This window comes from Aquila chrysaetos, chromosome 26 (assembly GCF_900496995.4).
Source record: "Aquila chrysaetos chrysaetos chromosome 26, bAquChr1.4, whole genome shotgun sequence".
Classification (NCBI taxonomy): domain Eukaryota; kingdom Metazoa; phylum Chordata; class Aves; order Accipitriformes; family Accipitridae; genus Aquila; species Aquila chrysaetos.
The window spans coordinates 13,417,804-13,444,747 of record NC_044029.1 but is presented as its reverse complement, the minus strand read 5'-3'; positions in this window follow the sequence as shown (position 1 = coordinate 13,444,747).

Below are 26,944 nucleotides of genomic sequence, written 5' to 3'. Positions count from 1 at the left end.
TACACTTACTTGTCCCCTGACACAGGGTCCCTATACCTAATCTGTGTAATGGGAAAGGTTCTTGGTCTACACTAACCTTGAAACCGTGCCTGGGTAAGTCCTAGTCAACACAATTCAAAACCATGCCTAGGATTACGCTAATAGTTTGAACAACCATGGGGCAGGGCTCAGGCCTGATGCATTAGCCTTGTTTAGTTTATCAGTAGAGAAAAACATAATACAGATCATTCATAATAGAGGTTTCTCCTGACAACCTTATGACTAGCCTGGGACTGATTGCTGAAGCTGAATTGTCGCAGAGGTTGGTTGAGAGCTGGCCAAGCTGCAAAACAAACGTTGCGCTCTAGAAAATCTGCTTTTTATTGCCTTGTTTTCAAACTCTTTCAAAGAGGATCACAGTTTCCGGAATTTTGGTGCTTATCCATTATTCATCATTAGATTAGTCATCCAGGTAAATGATTGTCTATAAACTGATCAACATTCATCGGTCCAGGTCTTTAGCTGTCCCCAACAGTCAGGTACTAAGTGTCTCAGCTGGAGGCTTTGGATAAAATTCTACTCATCCTTAACAAGCCCTGGAAAGTGAAGTAACTGGGGTTCAAGTACAACAGCGCTGAACCTGCAGCAGAATTCCCTTTTTTTTTTTTTTTTCCCCTCCAAGAATATATCTGCACTTCCAAATTCTTTATGTATAGCTACTGCTGTGACCTCTGTGGGCAGGACTTCACTGTGTCTGAAGGATTATAGCATATCTGAAGAATATCCAAGACTTTTAAAAGTCTCTTTTTACAAGTGTGGCTGCCCTATGTTTTTGATTGATCATCTGTTAAAATACAAAGCCAGACATCTGCCCTTGTTGAGCAGCACTTTGTTTGGGGATGGTGTAAAGGTTGTGTAAAGCAGCATGCCAGATCCCTGCTGGGGCAGCCTCTGTTACACCCAAAGAAACACCAGGGAATACAGCTGTTCAGATCACCGTTTTTTCCCCCTGGTTAAGCATGCACTTCCTGAAGATATCATTGTGAAGCTACCTTTTGGGCTTTTCTCCAAGGATTCTTTGGAGGAGAAGTCCTCAAAAGACCAGTTCTCCATCTTTCTCCGTGCTTTTTGGACAGGACTCAAGATCTGGACCACAAACCTATAGTCAACTAGAAATTCTTTGGAAAACTCCAGACAACATGCATGTATTCACCAGTGTTTGATAAATGCCACCTCTTTAAAAACTATATTCAATAAATCCTGGCTGCAAATATCAGGTTATTTTTTTTCATCCTCTGAATGGGTGTCCCCCTAGGCCTTAAAAATACTACAGAAAGATTTTACGTGATTCATGTATCATACTGGGTTTGTGTAGGATTAATTTGTAGGAGGTGAAATTGCAGGCCTTCTCTAAGCTGGAGGTCATTTCAGATGAAAACTTATAGCACAGTGCCCAGATATGAGGGCTGCACAATTTTTATGTTTAATGAACGCACTAGATTCCAAAATTGAGCTCAGCAAGAAGAAAGATTTTGCACTGATTTCAAAAATGATTGCACCTCTGTGTGTTAGCTCACATAAATAACCACACTCTTCCTGCAACATGGCACATCCCTGACGGGTGCATCATCCCTTATCTGGGCACAGCACTCTGGCACCATCATTTGGTAACATAATGTAGTTCTGAGCTGCGTCAAGCAATTTTCTGGAGCTAATGAATCTTAGGCCATCTTATTGATGCAATGCCTTTCAGCTTCTCATCTCCACAGACATTACTCCTATAGACATGGCTTCTTTCTTATCCCAGCCCTAACTGCAGGACTGGGAATCCCGGGAAGTATAAAGAGACCCAAACTGACGAGGCATAAATCGGGTAAGTCCAGATGCAGTTTGGCAGTACGAAGTTTATGTGAGAGGACAATCCCTGCTGCTAAGTTTGGGTTTATTCCCTCAATACTTAGGCGTCACAACCCAAACTTATAACTGTTCACCTCGCGCTGGGCCAGGTGGGCTTACTATATAGGACCAATATACGTCTCTGATCTCTCAGGTGCCTTTGCACCATTTTACAGGAGTACAGCCACCTGCAAAGCCTATGTGCTCATGAGCTAGCTGGGTATCAGGATCAATACTAATTTCTGAGCCTCTCAGACACGTTTTAGGTTTCAGTCCCTGCCCCTCTTCTCCTCGCAGGGGGCAAAAGTCTCAGTGGTCATCGTAAACCTGGGATCTGATGTTTCAGCTTACTGAGCTCCCACTCCCCTTACATCCCTCCACGAGTCCCACGGCAGCTATTCTGAGCTTCCTAATTGACCCAGCCTGGCACTACAATAAGCTAACAGGAGGCAGGGCTTATAAAGCAAGTTTCTGACTGGTAGTCGTTGTTGCTTTTAAAAGCACTACATGTCCGTAAGTCTTTGAAAGGATGCAGCTTGACTTCTACCCCGAGGTAAGGCTCACCTCTTTTAACAGCCTAAGGTAGAAGCAGATCTTTCTGACTGCGAAAGTTTCTGCCTCATCCCTCCCCTTCGGAGTTTTCTCTCATAACCCACTAGATGATAGCTCACGGAGAGCACCTACCCTCTGACATGCACAAACCCACACCTTATTTGAAAGTCTCCAGTCTCGTTAGCTATGGTTTATGAAACGACCATTGCACAAGCACTGGTTGTTGAGGGATGTTCAGAAACAAGGGCCACGCTCAGCGCCCTCATTAAAAGTTTTCCTACACTCTTTCTCTTGAAAGTTATACTGGGAAAAAACTAATCTTGTCACATCCAGGATACTTCTGCAATACAGTGTATCAACAGGGAAATAGCACACAAAATGGAGAATAAAGCAAAATAAAACTTAGTTTTATATAGGTGTTCGACAAATCTTGCCTGAAACGTGTATATTTATTTTCTCTCTTCTACCACAGATAATCCACTCAGTGTCTTTTAAAGGCACATATTGCCTAGTCTCAGCTGCTGCGAGTTCTTTCTTTTTCTAATGCCTCTCAGAGCATTATACTAGCCAGTAAATTACACCAGGCAATAATTACCCTGTTAAGGGAGCTTTCAAGCATCTATGTGTTCCCCATAAAGCAAAGGGAGATGCAGGAGAGACCTGCATCTATCTTTAATGTACTGTTAAAGAAATTATATAGACTCAACAACGGCATTTCAGAACTGGAGAAGTCAGAATTACTAGTAACTTAGGAAAAAAAGAGAATGTTTTCTTGTCTCTTGCTTTAAAGCAGATTTTTGCTGTGCTTGTCAAAAAAAGCTTCCATTAAATTCAAAGCAGTTATCTGCCGTTTCTTTTATAGGATGCACCTGGGACCCCCCCAGCAGTCCCTCTGATTGGACTGGGACTATGAAAATGAGAGTAGAGACTTTGTTTAGTGTATTAAACATGCAGGTAGGGATACTTAGGACCTCAGATGAGGAAAATGCTGTTTTAAGTAACTGCTGGCTAAGGAGTGGTTAGACCTCTTAACAGTTATGTGGTGTGTAAGGAAAGGCATATTACATGGAGCTGTTTGTTTTAAAAGTCTTTTTCATATTCTGAAGACCTAAGGTATTTTTGAAAAGTATTTGTTCAGTCTGTTAAGCAATTATTTTTCTAGATATTGTGTGGCTTGTGATGATGAGGAGTTGTCAGGGCAGAAAAAGCTCAGAAATTACACCTATATGGTTGTGGTGCTCACAGTTTGGGAGTGTTCCTTTTTAACAAAACCATGAATACCAGTACTGGAGTGGGGGGAAAGGCTACAGAGAGAGCTTCCTTGCACAAAAGAGTTAAAACAATGCTGAATACCTTCTATAAAACTTATAAAGGTTATAAAAGATCTAGATGCAGCTTATTTAAAATTGTGGTAAGCCCACTGACCTAGTTGAGGTTACATTTAAGCCAGAACTGCTGTAAAAAGCTGTCCTGGGATAGATTTTTGGAGCTCTTTTCCTCCATTCCCAAAAAGAAACAAAAATCTTGATGCTGTACCTTGATGGATGGAAGTAAATATATTTTGGATCACTTAAAGCAGTGTTTCACTTTCCAAATGCCTTTCTTAGTTTTTTTTAAACCTTATTCCTGTTTTAAAAATCTAGGAGTTTAAATATGTGATTTTCTTGATAGTAACAGCAAAAAACTTTTGCAAAAAGATTAATTCTAATAGCTGACCTTTTCCCATAACATTTCAGTCAAAATTGGTCAGTGGGTATTTTGTTTTAGCTTATTTATTTTTTTATTTTACAAAAAGAGCTTTCTGTCAAAGCATTCCCAGCAAGCATCCCAACTGACAGACCCAATTACAATTAGTTGCAGCGTTATGCAACTTAAGCTGATATTGCTCCCCTGCTCTGGAATGGAGGTAACAGGAGCTTCAACCTTGTTCTCACTTGGATTATTGCCTTGAACTAGACATAAAGTTCACACAAATTTTGCATCTGCTAGGAAAAGCTCTTTTTTTTTTTCTTTTCTGTCTGTTGCCTGCATTAAGTATGCACTCTCACTTTCTCTAGAGAAAGTGTTGTGTAAATAACTTCATGTGTTATCTTAATAACTAATGTCGTTGCCAGGATCTGATATATCTTGCAAAAGTAAATCTTCTCTAATGGCATGTGCACATTTCCCCAAGGCTGGCTTGCGAATTGATTTTAGTAAACGAACAATTTTCATTTTATTTTCAGAGATTAAGAACTTGCTGCCAATAAAAGAGACGTGATATTATGTGCTGTATGTTATCCATGTTATTCCCTCAGTTTGTGCTGTGTTTTAGTCACGTTATTTCTCCAGTTTCTGCTAATCAGTATCATTGCTCTTCCTTTCCACCTACAATCCTGTGGTCCTGATCATTACATTTGTGTCGTATTCTGCTGTCTGATCCTGTACCTTGTGTGTTGCTCTGCTTTTATAACTCATGCTTAATCAATTTATCTTCTATACTTTACTTATAATCAGTGTGACAGGCTGACTTGACACCCTGATTCGTTTATAAACTAGCAATCTTCTAATTGGAATTGCATAGCAAAATGGCTTAAAAACAATTTGCACAGCCATAATATGTAAAATGAGTATGACCTCTGTGGATATATTAGCAAATAATGATGATATTAAATTATTTTTTATACTGGATAGGTCTTTGTTAAGGCTTAAGGTCTGGAGCAATCTCAGTTTTAATCAGTTTCTGTGCAGGATAAGCAAAAGGGATTCCTTTGCTGCTGGAGGAAATGGATAAAATTTATTGTTATATGTTAATTACACAGGGCTTTCTTAGTTGTCTGCAATTGCTTTCCCTAATAAAGAAAGTTGCATGTAGTGTGACTCTGCCTGTGTGATCTCTGTTGTACTGGAGTGCCAAATATTTTCATCCAAAGACTGAAATTAGCCAGCAGGAATAGCATTTGAGGCTATTTATCAGGTGAAACCAGTACCAAGTATTGCAGCAAGTGTTTTCCTAAAGCTAAATCTGGAACTCAGTTTGCACTTACATATGCTTATATTAATGAACTTACATGTATGTTTGGACATATGTATATATGTTAGAAATACAGCCAAATGGAGATAAAGAAAAGATCTAAGCATTATGTTGAGGATGCAATTAACCTGGCAAAAAAAGGTGATAGCTACTAAAGCTCAAGGATAGACTTCCTTTATTATCTCACAGTCAAGAATTTAATTCAAAGCCTGAATTTCACCTTTGTGTTCCACTATAATCCTCTTACAACTTTATTCTTTATTGTTATACCAATGTTTCCTTTCTTCTCTAAAAATGTCTAGAAATGCTATTCCTCTGTTATTTTGTAAGCCATGTGTTTAGGTCCTTGGTTCTTGTTTATTTGTCAGAATTACTAAATTCCAGATCAGTGATTACAGCTTCTCAGTCGAGTCTGAAGCACTTCTGTATGTGAACTCTACCACTGCTACAGCATTTTCTGCTGTATTGTACTGTCAGGTTGTTGGCAACTGTCTAGCAGCCTTTCCAAAGGACCTTGATTATTTCTCCTCTATGCATGCATACAGCTAGTCTCTACTTTTCCAGAAAAAGATGTTTCTTTTGATAATTCTAAGTTCTTCAGAGTCTCAGCAGACCTTTCTCCTTCTCACGACTTTTTATAAAACAGTAAATTTTTTGTGTTTTTTTTTCCCCTTTGCTAGTAGTGGTGTAAAAGAATAGTTATAACGCTGTGTCTAATAGCCCACTATATTGCTGTTTATTAATTTCTATTTCAAAGCTAACATGAGCTTTTTAAAACTGTGTTCAGTAAGGATTTTCACACCAAAAATACTCTTTCCCATCCCTTTATGGGATGATATCATAGTTTTTCTAACAGGAGCAATCCAAGGAAACAGCGGTTGATGGTGGAGCGCGACAGCACCTCTTACCTCTCCAGAGATGCTGCCAGAAAGGGAAGAAAATTCACCAGTTTTGCTTTGGAGAGCAAAACCAGAGAAGAGATGGCAAGGAGGACGCGCAGCTCCCTCCTCTGCCCACACAGGCAAAATCCCTGCAGCCTCGAGCCCCCCCGCTCAGGGGACAAAACCTGCCGTTGCTAGTCCCTGGACTAGGAATTCGGGGAGATGTTTCAGCGCAGTTGTTATTTTCAGCTAGCCGTTAGTTGGGTATCCACATGTCGAACCCAAGAGCTCCCTGCTGAAACATAGTGGGGAACCCTTTATCTTTCTCTTTCAGTTAAATTGGATTGTGCAGACTAACAAACTGAATGGTCCCGTCCCTTTCCCCGGAGCAGCTGTGCCATCTGTAAGATTTACGGAATGCTTTAGAAATTCTTAAATATCTGGCTCTGGATTAAAACTTTTTTTTTTTTTTTTTTTTTTTTTAATTTATGTGGCTTGATAGGACATAATCCTTTCCATGTTTTAAAAGGCTGGAGGTAATAAATTCTCTGGAGTTATGACTAGCTAATGTGATGTGTCGATTACTAATTACCAAGTAGCTAGGATACTGCCTCTTTTGAAAAGAAAGGAGACATTAAGTGAGAGAAGTCTATGTTTTGGCCACTTACAGGTCTTTCATAGTTCTTTTAATGATCTTGAATCTTTCAGTATCTCTTTTGTTTGCTACATGCTACCTGTTCACAAGGTGAAATAGGGCTTCATTTAGCTGGTACAGAATGTCCCTTTTGCCTCATGAAAAAAAGCCTCTTTATGTCTGAGTACAGGCGTTTCTGAAGGCGATAATGAACATGTGGCAGGGCTGAACCAGCAGTAGATGTCAAGTTGCAACTGTTCTTTTCTCTCTTTTTTTGAGAGGTGCATCCTCCTTAGTTCAAAATAATTGTTTTTGTTATTTAACTAGCACTCTGTTCAGTGGCCTCTGTGTAGAATTTCCCCCTTTCCTCCTCCAGTTTGAATTTCCTTCATATGATGTTTCTATAGGATAAACAAGTCACTGTGATAGGTGAGAGCCTGGTTTATTTTACTCACAAAACTTTGCTTCTTTCTCATCCTGCATTTATTTTTCCATTTCTGCTTTCAAGTACTGAAACAATGTTAATTTTTCCAGATAACAGGTATCCCCCTCAAACCCATACCTTTAAAAAAATTCACCGTCATCCCAGTGGCACAGGAACCACGGAGGTATAGATTCTGGAAAAGGAAGACATTTTTCAGTGAAAGGCAGATCGGTGACAGACACCATATCAGCTTGCCCAGCAGTTCAACAGAAATTCAGTTCCTGGTGCAAATTACAGCTGAGAAATGGCATTAGTATTTTGTGACACGCACTCCTGCATAAGCGAAAGGTGCATCATTTTCCTGCCAGAGTGGTGGATGAACAAGCTCCACATGCTGTGATCTTTCCTCTTCCACTTTTGGAGATAGTCTTTTGTCTCCAGTGACAAAAAATCTAGTCGTCATCGCTAAATCTAGTGATCTAGTTGAAGATGTCCCTGCTCATTGCAGGGGCGGTTGGACTGGATGACATTTAAAGGTCCCTTCCGACCCAAACTATTATATGATGCTATGATTCTATGACTCTATGAAATGTCGGGCATTTCGACATTTCTTAAAATGGTGACTTTTAAGAGATGGCCAAACCAGTTAATAGTTTGTGGTGACGAGCATCTGTTAGTGCCCAACAGAATGATATTTTTATAAAATTAAGATGAAGCACATCAGAAGAATCTGTGTTGTGTCCAGCAGCTGAAACAAACAACAAACAAAAAACCTGAAAAACCTGCCACCCCCACATTCTTTCCTTCAGCCAAACAACATGTAACTCATTGCTCCTTCCACAGTTTGTTTTAAGGAATCCACTTCTTGCTGCACATATACCAAGGCGAGCCCGTTGCCATGACCTGGCCTGGGAGAAGAGAGGTGGGAGGGAAGTAACTGTCCAGCACCCTCAGTACAGGGATGGTGGAAAGACTGTACTGATACCCCAGACCCTCCTTAAAGTGGTTGTAAGTTGAGGGAAGGCATGTCAGTGGGGGGTAACAAAACACTGGATCGTTGGACAAAGCGTTTAGAGCGGCTTCTAAGCTGCTGTCACTCATTTCAGGGACTCAAGACATCAGACAGGAAAAAACAGCATGGAAAGAAAGGACGTGTTAAGCCATCCTTTCACCAAATACTTTCCTTCTCTATAGTGAAGATTCTATAGAAAAATATAAAAATCCAGTAAAGAAGCATTTAAATGGGTTTTCGCTACCTTGTCACCTTTAGAAATCCTCAGACAACGAAAAGTCTAGAATTCAAGGCACGCAGCTAAATACAGGAAACTTTCTTGAACACGTTTAAGATGATTTTCTTCCTTAAGTGTAAAGGTTATTAGTTTTTAAAAATCATATTCCTCATTAAATTGTCCTATTTTTATAGTTTTTATTCCTATTCTCAAAAACTGATGATTTTTAAAATACGTACTCAAGATGTTTTGTGAATAGATATTTTTCTAATCTATGATTAACCTACTACTTCTGAATAACTCAATTATACATGTTTCTTTCATTCTGTAGTGTTTATGCCTCTGAGGCTTTCTTGGGGGAGATGACAGGGATACCAAATTTGTAATTTCTTTAGATACTGCTATGTCCATTTTACAGATAGGCAAGTTGAAAAGTTAGCAAGCGGTATGTTCAAGATCTAAGAAGAATAAAGAGAACACAACCTACCTTATTTTCCACCGAGTGCCTTTTCCACAGCGTGAAACACCAGACTTGATTACCATTGGCAGCAATTATAGCTTAATTGAATAAATGAGGAAGAAGAAGATTATTGATTAGCAGGGGAAAAGTCAATTTTTTTTCAGTCAGCTTGGCATTCTAGGAAGGGAATGCAAAGTAGAAACAATGAATGACTGCACAGAACACATCCAGCCAACTCTGCACCTGAGTGAGATTTTCAAAGAAAAAGCACAATTTGCAGTGTTATGGGTAATGCTAGAGCAAATTGCCTTATTGGCAGGAGAACCTTTGACCTTCAGGAATTATTAATACCTTTTTGGTGTGACATCTACAAAACCAGATATAAGATCAGTATCAAAACCAAATCAGTATAAGAATAAGAAATCATCTGAGCATCTCAAGCACTATCCTGTTTATAGATAGCAGTTAACTAGAACATGGTATCTGATCCAAGGAGTCTGTAGTGAAAATAATGATCATTCCAATAAAATACATCTTTACCTTATTGAACACCTTCTGGTTGTTTTTGAAGAGCATCTTGGAGTTTCCTCAGTTACTCTAATTACTGTCCTGTTCCAGCTTTTTCAGGAATCCAGTTCATAAAGGCACATAAATAGTCAAGGACTTTAGAAGTTATTTCCAGTATAAATAGTCTTTCTCTGTGTAATGCTTAGTAAATATTGATTTTGTAGCAATGTTGTATATACAAGTAGCGACCTTTTTAAAAAAATAGTGGACTTGCGTTTGCACGGATGTGGATGAGATTGTTCTGATCTTATAACACGTACCGTTGTAGAATGCAGAATCCTTGGCATTTTAAAATAGTCATATACACAGCATAATATATACTTGTACACTGTAGAGAGTGCAGCTGTTGTTAATGTGTTACGAAACTGTCCAGTCTCTGATGAATACTGAACTATTCTCCACCAGTCAGACTGCATGTTTACAATACTCAATACATCTGGCTGACTTTAATTGCATTAGCTTTGCTGCACCAGAGGTGGCATAACTTTCATGCGAGCTAATTAGATTTGCTCAATTTAAACAGACACATTAATGCAGCTCAGCAAGGCTCAATTAAATCTGTTTTCAAAGCAAAGGCACAATGTGAGGCATTATGGGTAATGCTATGCAAATTGCCATATTGGCAGAGAAGTTGAGTGAGTTGTTCACAATGCCTATTGGCACAAAGTAAGTTTCGCCAGTTAGATTGTGGAGTCTAAAACAGCAAGACATGTGTTCTACATCCTCTTTCTTGGGGCTCTTCAAAACGGTGCATCTGCCTTCCCAAGCAAAGGAAGTGATTTGTGAATTTGTTTAGGAAACTGATGTCTTAAGATTTCATCCCACCATTTGTGCCCACTGATTTGTATTTTATATGCTTTCCCTTACTGAGGCAACAGCAGAACCTAATAATAATACATCTCCATAATGGGATTTCAGAACAATTGTATGTTCCTGGTGTTTCAAACTTATTACACTTAACATCACTCTTACCTTTTGCTAATGCTCAAGCATAACTATCTCTCATTTCATTTTTTCCAGTTATGTACTGTGACCCAAACGCTTAGCCTTGCAGGTTTACTTCTGAGAAGTGAAACTTGCTGACGGAGACACACATTTTCTTGGTTTTGTTCAGTGTGCAACGCTTTTTAAATATTTCCATCTAATAGTGATATTGCAGCACACAACTTGAAGTCTGCCTTTCTTTGTTATGGCCCAGAAGAAGTAGCAGATGGATTTTTCTTCAGGAACAATGGAGTTGTCACACTGCAGGCCACATCCAGTGGGAATCAAAGGTAAGTGCTTTGCAGTGCAACCAGGATGCCATCAGCCTGTCACCAGAACCACTTTTCATTTTGGCATCCTAAACATGCTTTCTTCTCTCAAAATCAGGAAAAAAGGGGACCCTTTATGGAAACCCAAGCAAGATAACTTTGACGTCATTAATGTTACATTTCCTTCCTCAAAATAAGGCAAACGTATAGCAAAATAGTGTAAGATTGACCATGTATTTTGGAGTTATTTTTTGTACAGAACCCAATGTCTCCAAGCATTTGTATCTTCTCCAGTTAATAGGATGAAGCTTCAGTTATACCTGCATGAATTACATGCACTTCTCCCAATGAGCTGATTAGGCCATTTGATGACATTGTTTCCAACACAACATTGCTGGAAGATATTGCAATTAATGGGATGACAGTAAAAGTAACCATTTTGTTTTAATGTAGTGATGCTTCTGGTTGGATGCATAAAAGGCACACCATATGCTTCTTCAAGCATCCTCAATGGTATGTTATGGACTGCTTTAGTGGTTTGTGTTGTTCTGCTGTGACTTTTATGGGGAGGTCGATTGGCAAAAGCAGTCTCCAGAACAGGTTCTTCAGTTTTCCTAACACATATGAAAACACTTGATTTCTAGAGTTCATGGTGTGTCTGTTAGTGAGCAGTGTATGCTAGTCCTCACTACTTTGTGTGGGGATTTGTCAGCCCCTCCATCCTCTTTTTCTGACCCTATATAGAAATCCCTTTTTTACAAAGGAAAAGAGCCCAGAACAGTTAAGATTTTCCTGCCTTCTGTGTAACTATGCAGGGGATTTCAGAGGAGGAAGAGTATCCTCTACTGGTTAGAGAATAGGGCTCATGAGGTTGAAATCAAACATTTGTGTAAATAAAGGATACAGCTTAGTGTCTAAAATCAGAGCAATGTTAGAGGTAGCAGCCAATTATTGAATCCCATTGTCTCATATTTTAGACAGTTATACACAGTCATGCCTTTTTAATGGAGTAGTATTCACAGTAAATTCCAAATACAGTGACATCAAGAGGCTCTCAAATGAGTGAAAATCAGCAACTTTATTAAACAACATGTGGAAGTTACAGCCATACTGGTGTCAGACAAACCAATATGAAGCAGATCACTCTATGATTAGCCAAATGCACAGGACAATTGAATTCAACACATCAATTATAAATAGGAAAGAAAATTCATTTGCCCTGCACTTTAGCAGATTCTGTGTTCCCACAGCATACCCAGCTTGGCTTTGACTTTAGTTGGAAGCCCTTCTTTTCCATTCATATTCTCAGAACTCATATGTTTCATTCTCAAACTGTAGATTTTGCAGAAATAAACGTTTTAAAGAGAAATACAGTATTCTTCATAGGCTTTTGGCCAGAATCTGTAAAACTCATTCCCTCAACTGGATCTGTATTCAGAAAGTTAATGTCTGGCAGAGGCTCTGCCACTGTGTTATAGCTGTGTCCTCTCTGGCAGCTCTCTAATCATATGTATCCCGCCTATAATGTTTTCAGAAATTTTGCTGTCTCCCATTCACCTTGGGGCATTTGCCCTAAGTGATGAAGAAAGTCTTGGAAAAAGTAGAATAAATCCTTTACACAACCCTGCCAATGCCTTAAAAACTGTGATGGACTCATCTTGCTCTTGGTGTTTTTTTTTAAATTCCTATTATAAAACAATTTCAATTATTTACTGCAATTATCATAATATTGTGTGGATTTGAATTAAGCAGTGAAGGTTGTTTTAGCTTTCCTTTCCCAGTTTGGTGATTTGTCTAGTGAATTCATCTTCTAAACTGCCATTAGGATATGAAGGTAATCCCATACTGGGCCAACATATCGGTTTGAAGCAGTCTTTTGATATTGTAGATTCCAGTGCTTAGGTTCCAGATATAATGGCTACTGCTGAAGTGTAAATGTCTTGAAAACAGAATGCGTTCTCTGGAAGCCTAAAAGCTAGTTTGAGGTAAACATGTAATTAAAACTCAAGAAAGATGGGAAAGAGGAAGAAACTCAGGAATCAGCTGTGCTCGTGTAGTCTGCACTGAATATCACTCCTGAATCTTGGTCTCTTCAATAGAAAAGGTTTAAATTTGTTCCAATTTATTTTCTCTTTCTGTCTAAAATGTCTTGTTTAGTTATGAAAGAATAGTCTTTCACAAGGCTTCAACACAGAACACATGAAGCCTAACTTTAGAAGGTGAGTTTGCTTATGCTTCTGACTACAGTCATCCTGGAATAATTTCAGGGAGAACAGTTGAGATAAAAGGAAGCTTAATTGCATTTTACCCTCTTAATTCTAAACTTGACAACACTTAAACTATATACCTTTTCAACAAAACATGACCTTTAACTAAAGTAGTCCCAGCTGGAACCATTATAATTATAATGTTTATTTATTAATATGACTGACAATGCATAAAAATACAGTTGCAGTTATAGAAAAGTCAATTAGTGCGACACCCTTGAGGACACACTCTAAATGGATAAAATTCAATAATAATGATAATTACTTTCATCCATAAGGATTCAAAATTAGATTATGAAGCTAACATGGTGTCTCCATGTTTAAAGGAACAGTTAACTCTGATGCCAGTGAATATGTGGTTGACCCTTCATGTTCCAGGAAATATATTCTACTTCAAGTTGAGTTTATGCCCTCTCTCATTTAAGGGGAAAAAGAGGATGAAAGGGTTTGAGAGGAACAACTGTTTAAAACAGGCAAGCACTTTTGGCTTAAGGAAACTTTAGAATTTGTGCCTCTCTACCTTTTCCCTTTTGAATTTTTTTTTTTTAACTTATGTATTTGAAAGAGGATTATCTAAAAGTTTTGTGTTGCACCAGAACATAAATACTGTCTTTTCTATGATTCTATGAAAGAAAATACCCCTGGAATACTGTTTACCTAACCAAAGATTCAATTTCAATATGCTCTTCTTTCCCATTGTTTGGAGAGAAATTTCTGAGAAGATCCTCCATGTACTTTCTCTGTTGCTTCTGGAGGCCCCAAAATCTTCAGGTATCTGTGGATTTTTTTCTGGTGTCATATCACTGGTGCCTATTTCAATTCCTTGCCAGTACTCCTACATAACATAGAAATGAGCCTTTTATGTAATGATGCCATTTCTTTTTTTTTCTTAGATTGCAGCACATTGGCCTGCTCTTCTGATATAAACTCCTCTTTTCATCTTATGATAAAGAAGATCAAGAACTTACTTGATACTCTGGTACTTACACATGGAAAAGATGTGTAAAGAGAAGTTTTTCAGTGTGACAGGCAAAAAGACATAACAAGATCCAATGACATGATTAAATAAGACACAATTTCCAAGCAGAAAGTGCAATTAAACATTGAAACAGACTTCCCAGGGGAGATGACAATTCTGTTTTCAAAATGAGATGAAATATGTTTCAAGTTCTGGCACTAATCCTACTTCTGAGAATGTTTGCCACTTGGGGTATAGAAGGTCAGGCAGGATGATCACATCAGTCACTTCTGGTCTTCAAGTCTGTTCATATATAAATCCTGTAACTTGCCATGGTCCAAGTGTGCCACATCATACTTCTAAGTGTCTCAGAGAGGAGCCCTTACAGTAACTAGGCAGCTCCTCATTCATCAAATGTGAAATGCAGTGGGGATTCTTTTCTCATTCTATAGACTATCCCACATTTTTGTGCAATGCTTTAATCAAATACAAACTCTAAACCACTATTGTTTGGGGGAACAATACATTAAAGTTAGGATTTGATGGAACAAAAATCTTCAAAATGAAAATAATTACCTTTAGGAGCTGTATCTTTGTGAAGCCACTTAAAAAGATGTGTGTTTTGATGCTAACCCATTACTATTCTTGGTATATTGTTTATAGCATAAAATTCAAACTCTTCAAATGCAAGTATAGCATCATATTTTTGCTTAGCCTTTTGATACACTTATTATCAAAGTGCCTTTGAAAATCCAGACAAATAAATGAAATAATAGTCTTGTTCTTCTGAAGTCAAGGATTCCAGTGGAACAGATTCATTGTTTTCTACTCCTTTAGAAGCCATGCTGTTTTTTCTCTGTCACATTGAGATTATTACAGCATTTTAAAAAAACAAGCTGGTGTATTTAAGGGGTGTAAGATTATATTTTAAATTCAATTTCTACAATTTATTGTACAAAATTTCACTGACCAGGGTTTGTTGGTACTGACTATTTTTTGAGGCATATAAGCCATCCAGAACTAGAAAAATTAAGTATTGTCCTTTTTTGTATTTCTACTGTTTTTACAGCCATGATGGTCTAAAGATTATGCCTAATAGGAAGGTAATTGTATTGGTGACCATGAGACATGAAATCAAAAGAAGCCAGACTGAACAGTGACAATAATTAGAATATTTATTTATGTGTCTATTTATTTATTTATTTATTTCTGATCTGGTAATGGAATTCCGAGCCTGAAAGCTTGTCTGGTTTTCTAACATTATCAATCAGTTAACAAGATGTTTCGTCTTCCTATGAAATCCTCCTCTCTGAAAAAAGTTAAAAGAGTAAGGGAGAAGAGTGTGTGACCATTCCTTATTCAATTTCTTTTTTATCTGTATGTGAAGATGGCATAGCTGGCCACCCTTAGAGAGATGAGGTAAATACACCTTCACATGTATTGTGCCTCCCTTTTCAAAGCATTTATTATGAAGTATTTTGCTTCCAGAAGCACATCTTGAGTTGGTGTGTATTTGCATTGGCCTTTTCTGGATTAAGTGCCCCAGCCTGCCCCTAAAATCTGTTGGGATCAACATGGCATATGTTACATGTCTCCTCAATAAGCGTAGAAATTCTGTGAAAGCTAATTTAAGAAATCATGAATATGGGAAATTTTATCTACTACGCTGGTTAAAAAAAGGTGTAAGTTAACGTGTAGGTGTAACATTTGTAAAAAGTGAATGTGATTCAGGAGCTCACATATGCTATGATCATGCATGTAATTATTGAAAACAGCTGATTTTGTTAATGGAAAGCAGTGTTCTGGGTGCAGGTGTGTTCCAACCGCACGTATGCAAACAAGCTCTAAGTTTAGAAGAGTTTAAACCCAATTACCAAAAACAGTTTAATTTCTAAGATTTCACAGAAAAATAGAATACATCATGGTAGAAAGAAGCATTCTCTAAGGAATCATTGTTGTGATGATTCACATTACTTGCTTTTAGAGACAACAGTTGTGCAAATGCCAACATACAATGAATCTCGAATGTTAAATATACACTTGAGGGTTCCTAAAGACTATGCTAATAGTTCTAAGGCAATTTGCTATGTATATGATTATATAAAGAAAGTCTCATTTGCACAGACTCAATCCCTAATAAATGCATTAAAACAGTTATGTATTATGCTATCGGAGACATTTTTGTTAATATTAATTGCAATTTTGATATTCATAACATAGCAAATGTCTCCTGGCCTCTATATGACCTAACTATTTTATAAAAACTATTTTAGAAAAAAGCATAAATTGTACAGTAATATAGTTCCAGTAAATCAGATGCCATGAAAATATGTAACAAGCTACAGTATGAAATCTTATAATTTTGCAATCAGTTGCATAAAAGTAAGTTTCATCCTAGAAGTTTTACTGTTGTTTTTGCAAGCAGAGCTATTACAAATATTTAAATGACAAATGGCCACAATTTCAAGGCCAGGTGATGGAAACTTTATGCTGCAGGCTACTTATTCTTGTGAGCGGTTCCACAGAAATTAAAAGGTCCACATGCAGAAGGAAGTTCATAACGATAAGGGCCTAAAAATGCCATTGCTTGAATACAACAAAGCTTTGTGTAACCTAGTGCAGTTTACGCTAGAGTTCTCATACTGAAATACTGAAACAAGGAACTGATCTCAGTTCTGAAGGAGGCTAAAACTGAGCCAGAGTTGTGTGATGCTGACATTTTGCTGGCAGATTTTTTGCTATTGCATTCCTCCATCTCCTTTTACATTTTGCTTTCCCTTGTTTTTTTTATTTCAATTTGCAAGGTGTCAAGCTGCTAAGAAATTTCTTATTTATGCTACGACCTCATAGCACAGGAGACATGCCAGATCCTCTGAACGCTGCAGATCCTGTACTGATCTCATCAATGAAGTACTGGTCATGATAGAAGTTTAAAGATCTCAAATAATTCCCCAGATACCTTGCAATTGAAGAAAGAGATATTTAAGGCTTAAGGTTGCCGAGGCTGAAAAGAACTGAACTCATCTCGACTATGCTCCAGAATGGAGGCCTGTTTGCTTGAGGAAAGTCTTTTCAAAGCACAGCTACTACAATTGGTCTCATATATGCTTCATGAGAAATGCCTTAAGTCCATGCCTCATCTGATTTTGGAAGGGTGAGCTCTGTGAGTTGGATTTGTATGTTTGTTACAAATTCAGACTATGGCGTTTCAAATGGTAAATTGCAACTTAGTCTCTTAGGAATCACAGATAGATAGATATATTTATGTGTAGCAGAATCCAGTTGGACAAACGCAATTTCTGTAGGTCATTGTTAATAACAAGACCAAACAGATAATCTGTCATATGTGGCAGTGATACCAGTCCGTTCTATGTTACTATTCATAATTGCAAGTTACTTTCCAAAGCAACAAACATAAATTAAGCATAACATAATTTCTTCTTTGACTTTAATATTACAGTTCTCCCATTGTAGTTGTCAATCTTCTCCTCTTTCCTATGTCTCAACTGGTAACACATGTGAAAAAAAGATGATTGATAGCTTTTGTGGTGGGTGTTAGCTACATATGTCCCTCTTGCAGGCCCTTAAATTTTTACTTTCGTTCACTAGCTTACTGAGCACATATTTACACTGGGCAGTAGAGCACAGTGTAATACTTGCTAAACTGTTTTTTGAGTGAGCAGGAGACTATGTCAGATCCTGAAAGCAGTCCAACCACAATAGCATGAATTGTCTCACACTAGCTCCTGACACATCTTTGTCCTTTCCAGTTCTAGCCAAAAATTTCTCTGAGTCCTCTGTGTTGTGTTGACACATTCAGTGAATCAGCCATATGTTGTATTGTATGATATAATTGTTCCCTTCTTTCCAAGAACTTGATTTTATATTAAAATACTTTGAGGTAACATATTTTTACCTATGATCGGTATGAATAATGCTAAAATCCTGCAACCTTAGCCTCAGGAGTGATCCTTGTTAGCATAAACACCATAGATTAAATGTGAAACACCATAGATTAAATGCTTCCATCCATGCAAGCAAAACTGTCTGACTGTGCCCGCATGCCTTTGAAATAGTCTTTATCTACCATCAGGGTAAATCTAGTGCAATAGAAGTTGCCCAAAACTTCTATAATGAAGCCCTGTTTTCATTGACTTATGACTTTGCCGAGATGGTACTCTAAAGGATTTAACCAGATACGCTCAGTACCTTTGTTGAACTCCATTTATTTGCAAAAGTACATATATTAGGCATTCTCAGTGTGAAACACGGTGTTGAAACCAGTTTTGGTTGTTGCAGTCCTTAGGCGAGAAGCTGCAGTACTTCAGATCTGGGAACATGAACTTTGGAAGACAATTTACTTCCATTTCAGGAGTTTCTTTTTTTCTCATACTTTAAAAATTTGTTCACATTTAGTTAAATGATGAGCCCTTAAAATGATCTCTCCATAACTAGAGAGGAAAGTTGTTAGCCTGCCAGTCGATTATCTGCAGTTTTCCTTGACAGGGAACACGCTCCTTTACTTTGTAGCCTGCACTGACAAGAAGAGTGCATCTCCAGGAGCAAACAAACGTGCTCCGTCTGAGGGCTGCAGAGGCAGAGCAGGGCATCATTTGAAGTTTTCACTTACAGGAGTAAGAGGTCACGGTGTTCAACTATGAGACCCGGTTCCTTGTTTAGCAGGGAAATGAGACCATCATTCCTGAGCCTCCAGGATCTTCTCTGACTAACAAATAGGTGTGGGACCACAGCGCAGCAGTGCCAGCAGCTCATCCCTGCAGCTCCCACTGACTTTGTCGGTGACAGTGGGGATGATATCAATGTTCCGACATGACTGGTAATGCCTGGGGGAGGAGACTGCAGCATTAAAGCATGAAATCAATATTTTTCCTATTGGTAGTGGAAGCCATAATGCCCTTTAGCTGATGAGGATCTCCACTGAGGACTGCAGCACAGGCAGGGCGTACTTCCCGACCCAGTGTGCTGCGGTGTTAGGCTTGGTGCTGGCACATGTGTGCTTTGCATTTAAGGCACGAGTAGAAGGAGACCGAGATTTTAGTGGGTGTTATAAGCTTCTCTTGGGGAGGTGCTTCATTATCCCTAAGGTAAGCGTCATCCCTGACTGTTACTGTGCTTTCTCTGGAAAAAAAACCCCATACACATGCTCACACACACACACAAACGCATGCACTTAGAGGGATGCAGTAACCCAGACAAGTTACCAACAGAACCCATTGATGTGTGCATTTTCATTACTCATATTTTAAATACATAAGCACAGCACTTTTTTCTTTTTTTCCCTCCATAGCCCATGCCTCATTCAGGTCACAGTGCAGACTGAACTGGTAATAAATCAGGTCCTGCACTGCAAGAGGCTTTCGTGGGACCTCTATCTCTTCTGCTGTAAAATTTGTGAGACAGTAGTTTAACAGACAGTGTCACACAAACAGAAACAGCACTATTAATGCTAACATGTTCTGGTGCATTTGTGTCATGTCTTCTGGTTTGAAATTCCTCTGACATGCAGATACTCTGAAACTGAAAAACAAATAAGCTCATGTTCTAGTTTTCCCTCTTCCTTCATAAGGTCCAGTACCCTTTCCTAGCATCCTGGTTTTTGAAAACTTGTAATTAACTATTAACCATAACTGTAGGTTAATAACTACCTCTGTTATTTCTGAAATCTCTGCTTTCTTGTCAAGTCTTAGTTTAAATTGATCAATAAGTTCAACAAATGGAGAGATACAAATATGCATGCACAGACATGGGCACAATCATTTCTTAGAAAATTGGGCTAAAATGGTTTCATGGTTATGGTGATTCACCGCTCCTTTGTAAAATTGGGTTGTACTTCTGCCTTTCAAAGAAATAATGAGAAAGTCACATCAACTGAAATTCTCACTACTCATTTTTTAGTTTCTGGCTACCCAAATCTGATGTTTGATGCTCAGAAGATTTTAGTTCAAGCTTTGCAAATCAGGTCAAGACCTCTGCTTATTTATAAGTGTTCAAATTTACTCTTAAATAGAGTCTACAATTTTGCCTCTATTCTCTTTATTCCAGTTTCCAATTCATAAAATGAACAGTATCACCTTCTCCCTCCTTAGAGATATGTGCTAAAGAAAAGTGTATTACTTTTAAAGGGAAACAAACAGGGCCAAATATCCACTTCTTACCCACAAATATCCAAAACTGGAAATTGGGTCTAAAGAATGAACATGTGGCCATACAAAAGAACGATAATTAACATTTAATCAATTGCTGAGAACTGCTTTCAACAAAAGCTTATTGTTAACTTTGGGCTCCCTAAGAAGTCTACTTGCCAGCAGTCATTTGAAAAGCAACATCTGGCAAGTAAGATTTGCAGTCATATGCTGGCAGCACTTCCCAAACATTTCTTGCTGATCAGGAATGCCCAGAGTGATTTTGCTTTGAGCCTGTAACCTCTCTGAACACCTGCAATCTCAACTGCAAACCCAGCCAAATACGGGTGAAGTTACTTGGAAATGAGGCGCAGGTTTGGGTGACTTTGGAAGAGGAGCCATCTGGGGCAGGAAGCTGATGGAGGTCCTGACAGAACCCTAATCAAAGACCTCCATTCAGTCCAGGCTTGAACCCCCTCCTGATCAACCATGTACAACTGGTAACTTCAAAGCTGAGTAATGGCAACTGTTTCCACTGAAAAACTGTACGATGAAAGGAGAGTACCTTCATCCAAGCACACATACAGCAATCAGAAATGTCGCCTAACATGTGGGAGAGAAAATCAGTCACCAGCTGCCCTCTGTGGCGAGTACCTTCCTATCTAGAGTTGTTTCATTTTGCACAAAACAATTAGAATTCATTAAGAATTAACTTTTATTATTACTGACACCATACACCATTAAAAAGGACGACATCTCCATTTCATGGCCAACCTTGTCCATCATTACATTCTGGGCCAGACTCCATCCAGTAGCTATTTTCTAAGAAAACTCATTGAAGTGAGTCCCTGGAAAGAGGCAGGTGGAAGAACATCTTGGTAGATACAGAGTTGGTTTACATGTGGATTAAAAACTAAGCATGTGAATTTTGTCAAGACTGAAGAGGTTTGGGGCATTCACAGAGCGGTGGGGAGCTCTGAGGTCTTGACCAAAGTCCCTTCTGGAATAGAGATTTAAGATTTTTTTTCCAGAACATTACATAAATACTGTCAAGGAAATTAATTCAAGACTGAGGCAGTGCTAAGCAAACAGTAGATGAGGGGATACTTTCAATAATGGAGGAAAAAAAACGTACATCAGCACACTCAAACAATACCTTAAAACTGACTCACCAGAGGAGGCAGGGTTCCTGCAGAAAGCAATTGGTTATTACCAGGAAAGTTGCCTGTGTTATCGTGCAAGTGTACAAAAAAGAGAGTGAATTTAAGTGTCTTAAACTGACAGTTCCTACCTACTGAATGTTTGAATTCATAATCTACATAATGATATTTTCACATGGCACTTTTTTTTTTAAAGTATTATCTGTAAACAGCCCAATTCTGCCAGATTTGGAAGAGTACCTAGCAGCACAAAGGATTTGTATCACTGGGCTCTAAGCAGATAATTCACTTTTCCAAAACATTTTTGAGTTGTATGCATGTACATAAAATTTTCGAAAAACATAAACTGATATTTGTATCCGGTCAAAGGCTTGGAAGTTGATCATGGAAGCATTCTCCTTTTTCTTGTTTTGAAAGTCTAATATAGTTTTCAAAAGTTTTAAAAAAATAAAAAGTTGAGTATGTTCTTACATGCAAAATGAATGTGAAATGGGTTTAATTTTTAGATAATTGTTTTTCATATAATCGGTATAACATATATCCCAGTAGCTAGTATAATTGCATTTAAAGTTGTAAGTACAATACTAATGGACAAAAATTCATTTATAAGTTAATTATAGCACAGCAGGTATTTTGCATAATATTATTTTTCAGTGTTATTTTTGAAGGAGAAGAGGAAACCATTGTAAGAAAATAAGTTGCCTGAGGCATGACATTCAAATATTGTACATAGCAGAACACAAATTACCTGGCTGGAGAAGATGACAGCATAGAATAGTACAGAAATCTGTGGGCTCCTTTCTATAAACAATATTTCGGCTTGAATTAATGTCTTGTACTGATTCAGATCTCACTGCTATGAGTGTTTTATATGCCCCACTATAGTCTATGCAAGTTATTGAGGTTAATGGCCAATACAGTCACTATTCCTTATGCAATAAAAGACTTTATTTTCATCTGTAAGTTCTCTGAGGAGTAACACAAGCATAAAGGGTGTATTCAGCATATATGAAATATAACCCTATTAGAGGACCCAACTAAATTACATGAGCTCTGAAGCAGAAAAGCTGCCAGCTCTATAGAATGATGGCTTCTATATTCTTGAAGGAAACAAAATGATAAGGCTGCAGGTTTCACTCTAAGAGGTTAAACCAAAAATCCGGGGCTGCACAGAAAGGCCTCAATAAAATAGGAAGGTGACAAACATAGACTATTTAAAGATTTCATGTGAGAAAATAGGTACTTGGCTTAAAGCTGGGCATTTCAGGATGAGCAAACTTTGAAAGAAGAAGAACTCTTTCATGACAACTGTACAAGAAGATAAAGACAGGACTTTTGAAGTAACCTCTGTACTAATAGGTTAATATAGCCGGTGTTTCTCTAGTCATATGCAAATGCCAGCTGAACTACTTTGAAATATAGTAACTTCTCATGGCCTATTTTCTAAACGGAAAATGGGTTACATAACATAACATAAAGGCAGGAAATAGAGCTTATTCATGCTTTTGGTTTTATTAATTTTTTGTGTCAAATGAGCCCCAGGCTCTTCGATTCATTACTAAAGGTTTGAATGTTCATGTATAATCCTTTCTTCCATCATTCGGTAGTGAACATCATTTACGGTTTTGCATCTAGACCCAATAAAACAGCAACCACACTCCAAATTCAGACAAAGTGAGATTTTAGAGTGCTTGTTGACATTGCTTCTCTCTAGCCTGCTGTGATTAAAACAGCTAGTGGTAGCACTACAATAGTAAGCAGCACTAACCAAATGCATTTGCTGGATACCTGTGGATGTCGGGAAGTGGTAAGTATAGTAGCTGTCCCATCTACAGTAAAAAACACATATAATAAGATTTTCTGTATCTGGTTTCTTTGAAGTCCTTCATAGCTTTTCTCTCTCTCTCTTTTTTTTTTTTTTTTTTTTTTTTTTTTTTTGTTGAGTGTGTCTATTGATGCGTATCCCATCCTAGCCAGAATAATCATCACAGAAACTATTTTCTTCCAGCCAAACAAGGATGCACACTGTTTTCTGAACTGCACATCTTGTCTTGTAAGAGATACTAAAATTTGCACTCTGCGGCTTTCTGCTTAGGAAGTAATCTGTTTGGCATAATGAAGGAAACATCTGGAAAGAATGAAAACAATGTACTGATCTGTTTATTAGCTTTCCATTATACTGCCATCAAGCCTCTGGAAGAGGCCCTGCTGCCAAAAGAAATAAATGGGCAAAAATGACATTTATGATAAAATCAAATACTTTAACAGTTGCTTGAAACTGAGTCAAGCTACACAAGTTTTTCCTTTTTTTTTTTAGTCATAAAAAAGTAGATATGAATTATTTATTCAGCACCAATACCTGCAGCATTATCTAAGCTTTGGAAGTTGTTAACCTCCATAACTCTGCGGGGCACTAGCATGGGCGGCGTGAAACATTCCTGTCAGCAGTCCAGAAGTGATATCCTTTTATGAGAGGTCTTGGGGAGAAGCAGTCCTTCCCTTGCAGCAGCAGCAGGGTGCAATAAAACCCTCAGTCTGCAGCACTTTGTATTCGGGTGCCTGTGGAAGTGACCCCGAGCCCCCTCAGCACAAGGAAGACCCCGAAGGGAGGTCCCGTCCAAAATACTTTTGCCACTGCGACAAAGACTTCACGGTCTGGTTGACAAAAAAAAACCAGTATTCCAATTTTGTTACTGCATTTCATACTGCAAGCTAGAATCTTTTTACATCCATATGAATTGTATATTTAAAGGAATATTTATGAAAGACTAAATATGGATGTTTAGATTAATTTACACAGGGATGGTGGCATTAATATGGCACGTATCCTTTTAATTAAATGGGTCAAAACTCTCTCATGGCTGTACTTAGTAGTTCCAAATATCACAGTTCCAACTGTAGAATTGTGTGGGCTTTCCCATTCCTTGTACATAGCAAACATTTTCTTTTTCTATTAAACTCTGTCAATTTTCACTGTTCAGTAGGGGGGCTGGTTACCCAGTGGCTTAGTGAGGCTGTGCTGAATAAATGTTTCAGTGAAATGTGATATCCAGTTGAAATAGTGAGATGGAATATAAATAAGCATTTTAAAATTTGATCCAACGATGACACACTTATCCTGTGAAAAACAAACAAACAAACAAACAAACAAGACAGTCCTGGGTTCATTCGTGTGCTGTTCAGTCACAACCTGATCCTTACTCTTTACACAGTTCCTCCATGTGCAGAATGGTACCTGACAGTCTTCTGAGCGGTTGTTTTAGTGGATAGTAAGAAGGAAATGTTATTTTGTCACTCATCAGTATTCCCTCAGTGCCAAGGAGTTACTCAGCTAAAGCTTGTTAGATAAGCGTAGACTATTGAACCTTATGGATGGAAACAGGAGAACTCCTGATCCTCGGATAAATGTAATTGATACATACCAGGAAGCTGAAGGCTCGATAAACCTTATTCTGTATTCTTTAATTTTTTCTAACTCTGTAACTTAGAAGTGGAAATCTATAACTCAAAAAGACTTGAAAGAAAGTATGGTGAGTGTGTTTACTTTATTCTTCCTATAAAACACTTCTAAAAAGTCCTACACCATATTTAATTAATGCTATCTTATTTTTCCTACCAGTCTGAGTGGGAGCCAAAACAGAGTAGGTTTGCTTTCTTTTACTCTTGACTAGATATTTACATAGCCAGCTTATTTTAGAGATTTTTCACGTTGAGTTGTTAGGCAAAACAATTAGTTTGTCCTGATATTATTTATTGCACAGAAATGGGAGGAGAGATTGCGGCAAAATCTATAAACTCTGTGAATGTGATTAATTTCTTGCTATTTTTTCCACAATATATTTTCATTTCTTCTCTTTAAGTATTGGTTATTTATGAGAGCCACTTGCTTGGTAATTTAAGCATTATGAAGCTATGGAAGCAGAGTATTAACACTGTCCAACTACTGGTTTCCAATTTAATTTACTTAACCTACTCACTTCTTTGGCTAACCTTCAGAGCACATAAATTAGTCTCATGCTCTCAGTTGCTCCCTGAAAGTGCCTGTCTATGTGCTGACTACAAAGCGAGCCTTGGGAGACCAGCTGCCAACTCAGTTGCCTGAATCTACTGAGCTCCTCTTGAAGTCAAAGGAAAGACTGATTTCAATTTGTCTGACAATATGTTTGTTTACAAACGTTAACTTGTCCCACAGATGATATAAAAATTATTGACGTAGCTGCAATAGCCATATAATTCTTCCCAAAGGCAATCAGGAATTCTGGAGATTGCAGGTATGCATGTAACAAAAAGTCAGTAGCTACAATCTTGCTTATTAGCTCTCTGAATAAGAGTAAACTATAAAAGTCATAGAAAAATAAGAACTGAAGGAGCCTCGAGCATCATCTCGACTTTCCTGCTGCCCCAGGGCAGAGACAGATTGTGACAGATGCTATTCCTATCATGAACTATTCTTGACAAATGATTGCCTGAGCTGTCCTAAAAAAGGTCCAAAGATAAAGGCTCCACAACGTCCCCAGGAAAATTAATCCAGTCCCTCATTATCCGTACTAGTATTTCAAAGCTTTTCCTGCTTCCTAACTTGAATCCCTCCTGGTGCAGTTAAAGCCCACTACTACCGACGTACCTACCATGATATGGAGGGAACAGATTATTCCTTTCCTTTCTGCAATAGCCTTTTACTTGCTTGATTGATATAATCTACTTTCATGTGATGATTTTTCAGTAAAGTCAGATGCAATAAGGTTGGTAAACACCAGCAGACATCTCAGTAGCATATGGCAACATCTTTCCAAACCATGGAGTAACAGACTAACATCTCTGCTCTTCTTTTTATGACAAACATACTGGAATGAGTTTTCAAAATCTCTGATGTCTCTTATCTTTCTCCTCTCTCTTAAGTTTTGATGTGTCTAATTTCTATCCCTGCCTCTATGTTCCATCTCTCAGTAGCCTGACTTGGTTTCCATTTTCTGTACAACTAAAATGTCAGGTATTGAGGATTCAGACTAGATAAAAATACCTTTGTTGATGCTGTGTACTGGCCCAACGTCAAAATGGTGTGAGAGAAACACCTGACATCCCAGCCCTGTAAGTGGACTTGATCCTGAAGGCTCTGGATCCCTCAGTGCTGCTTGACTGGCACTGAGAAGTCCTCCATCCACATAGCCCCAAGAATTAGGAAGAATGATAAGCCTGCTGGTTTTAGCACACATCAAGACTGAAATCTCTATTCATATTGTTAAATCATGACAGCAAGTGTGATGGAGATTTTGAGCTCTGTTTTAGAGGTGGATTTTAAAGACTATTTTTTCTCTCCTTAATACAGGTGCTATTCTTTCCTTGTAAGCCAGATTTCTTTACTGAAGTCTTGAGGGAAGAAACCATGAAAATGCTAAAGTTGTGCTTTAAAAGGCATGTCACACTTTGCAGAAGTTTGTACCAGCTTCTTTGCAGAAGCTGTGCAAGGCCAGGTTCTGACTTGGCCATTGTTAGTTAAATAAGTTTATTCAAAACAGTTTCTAATTTTT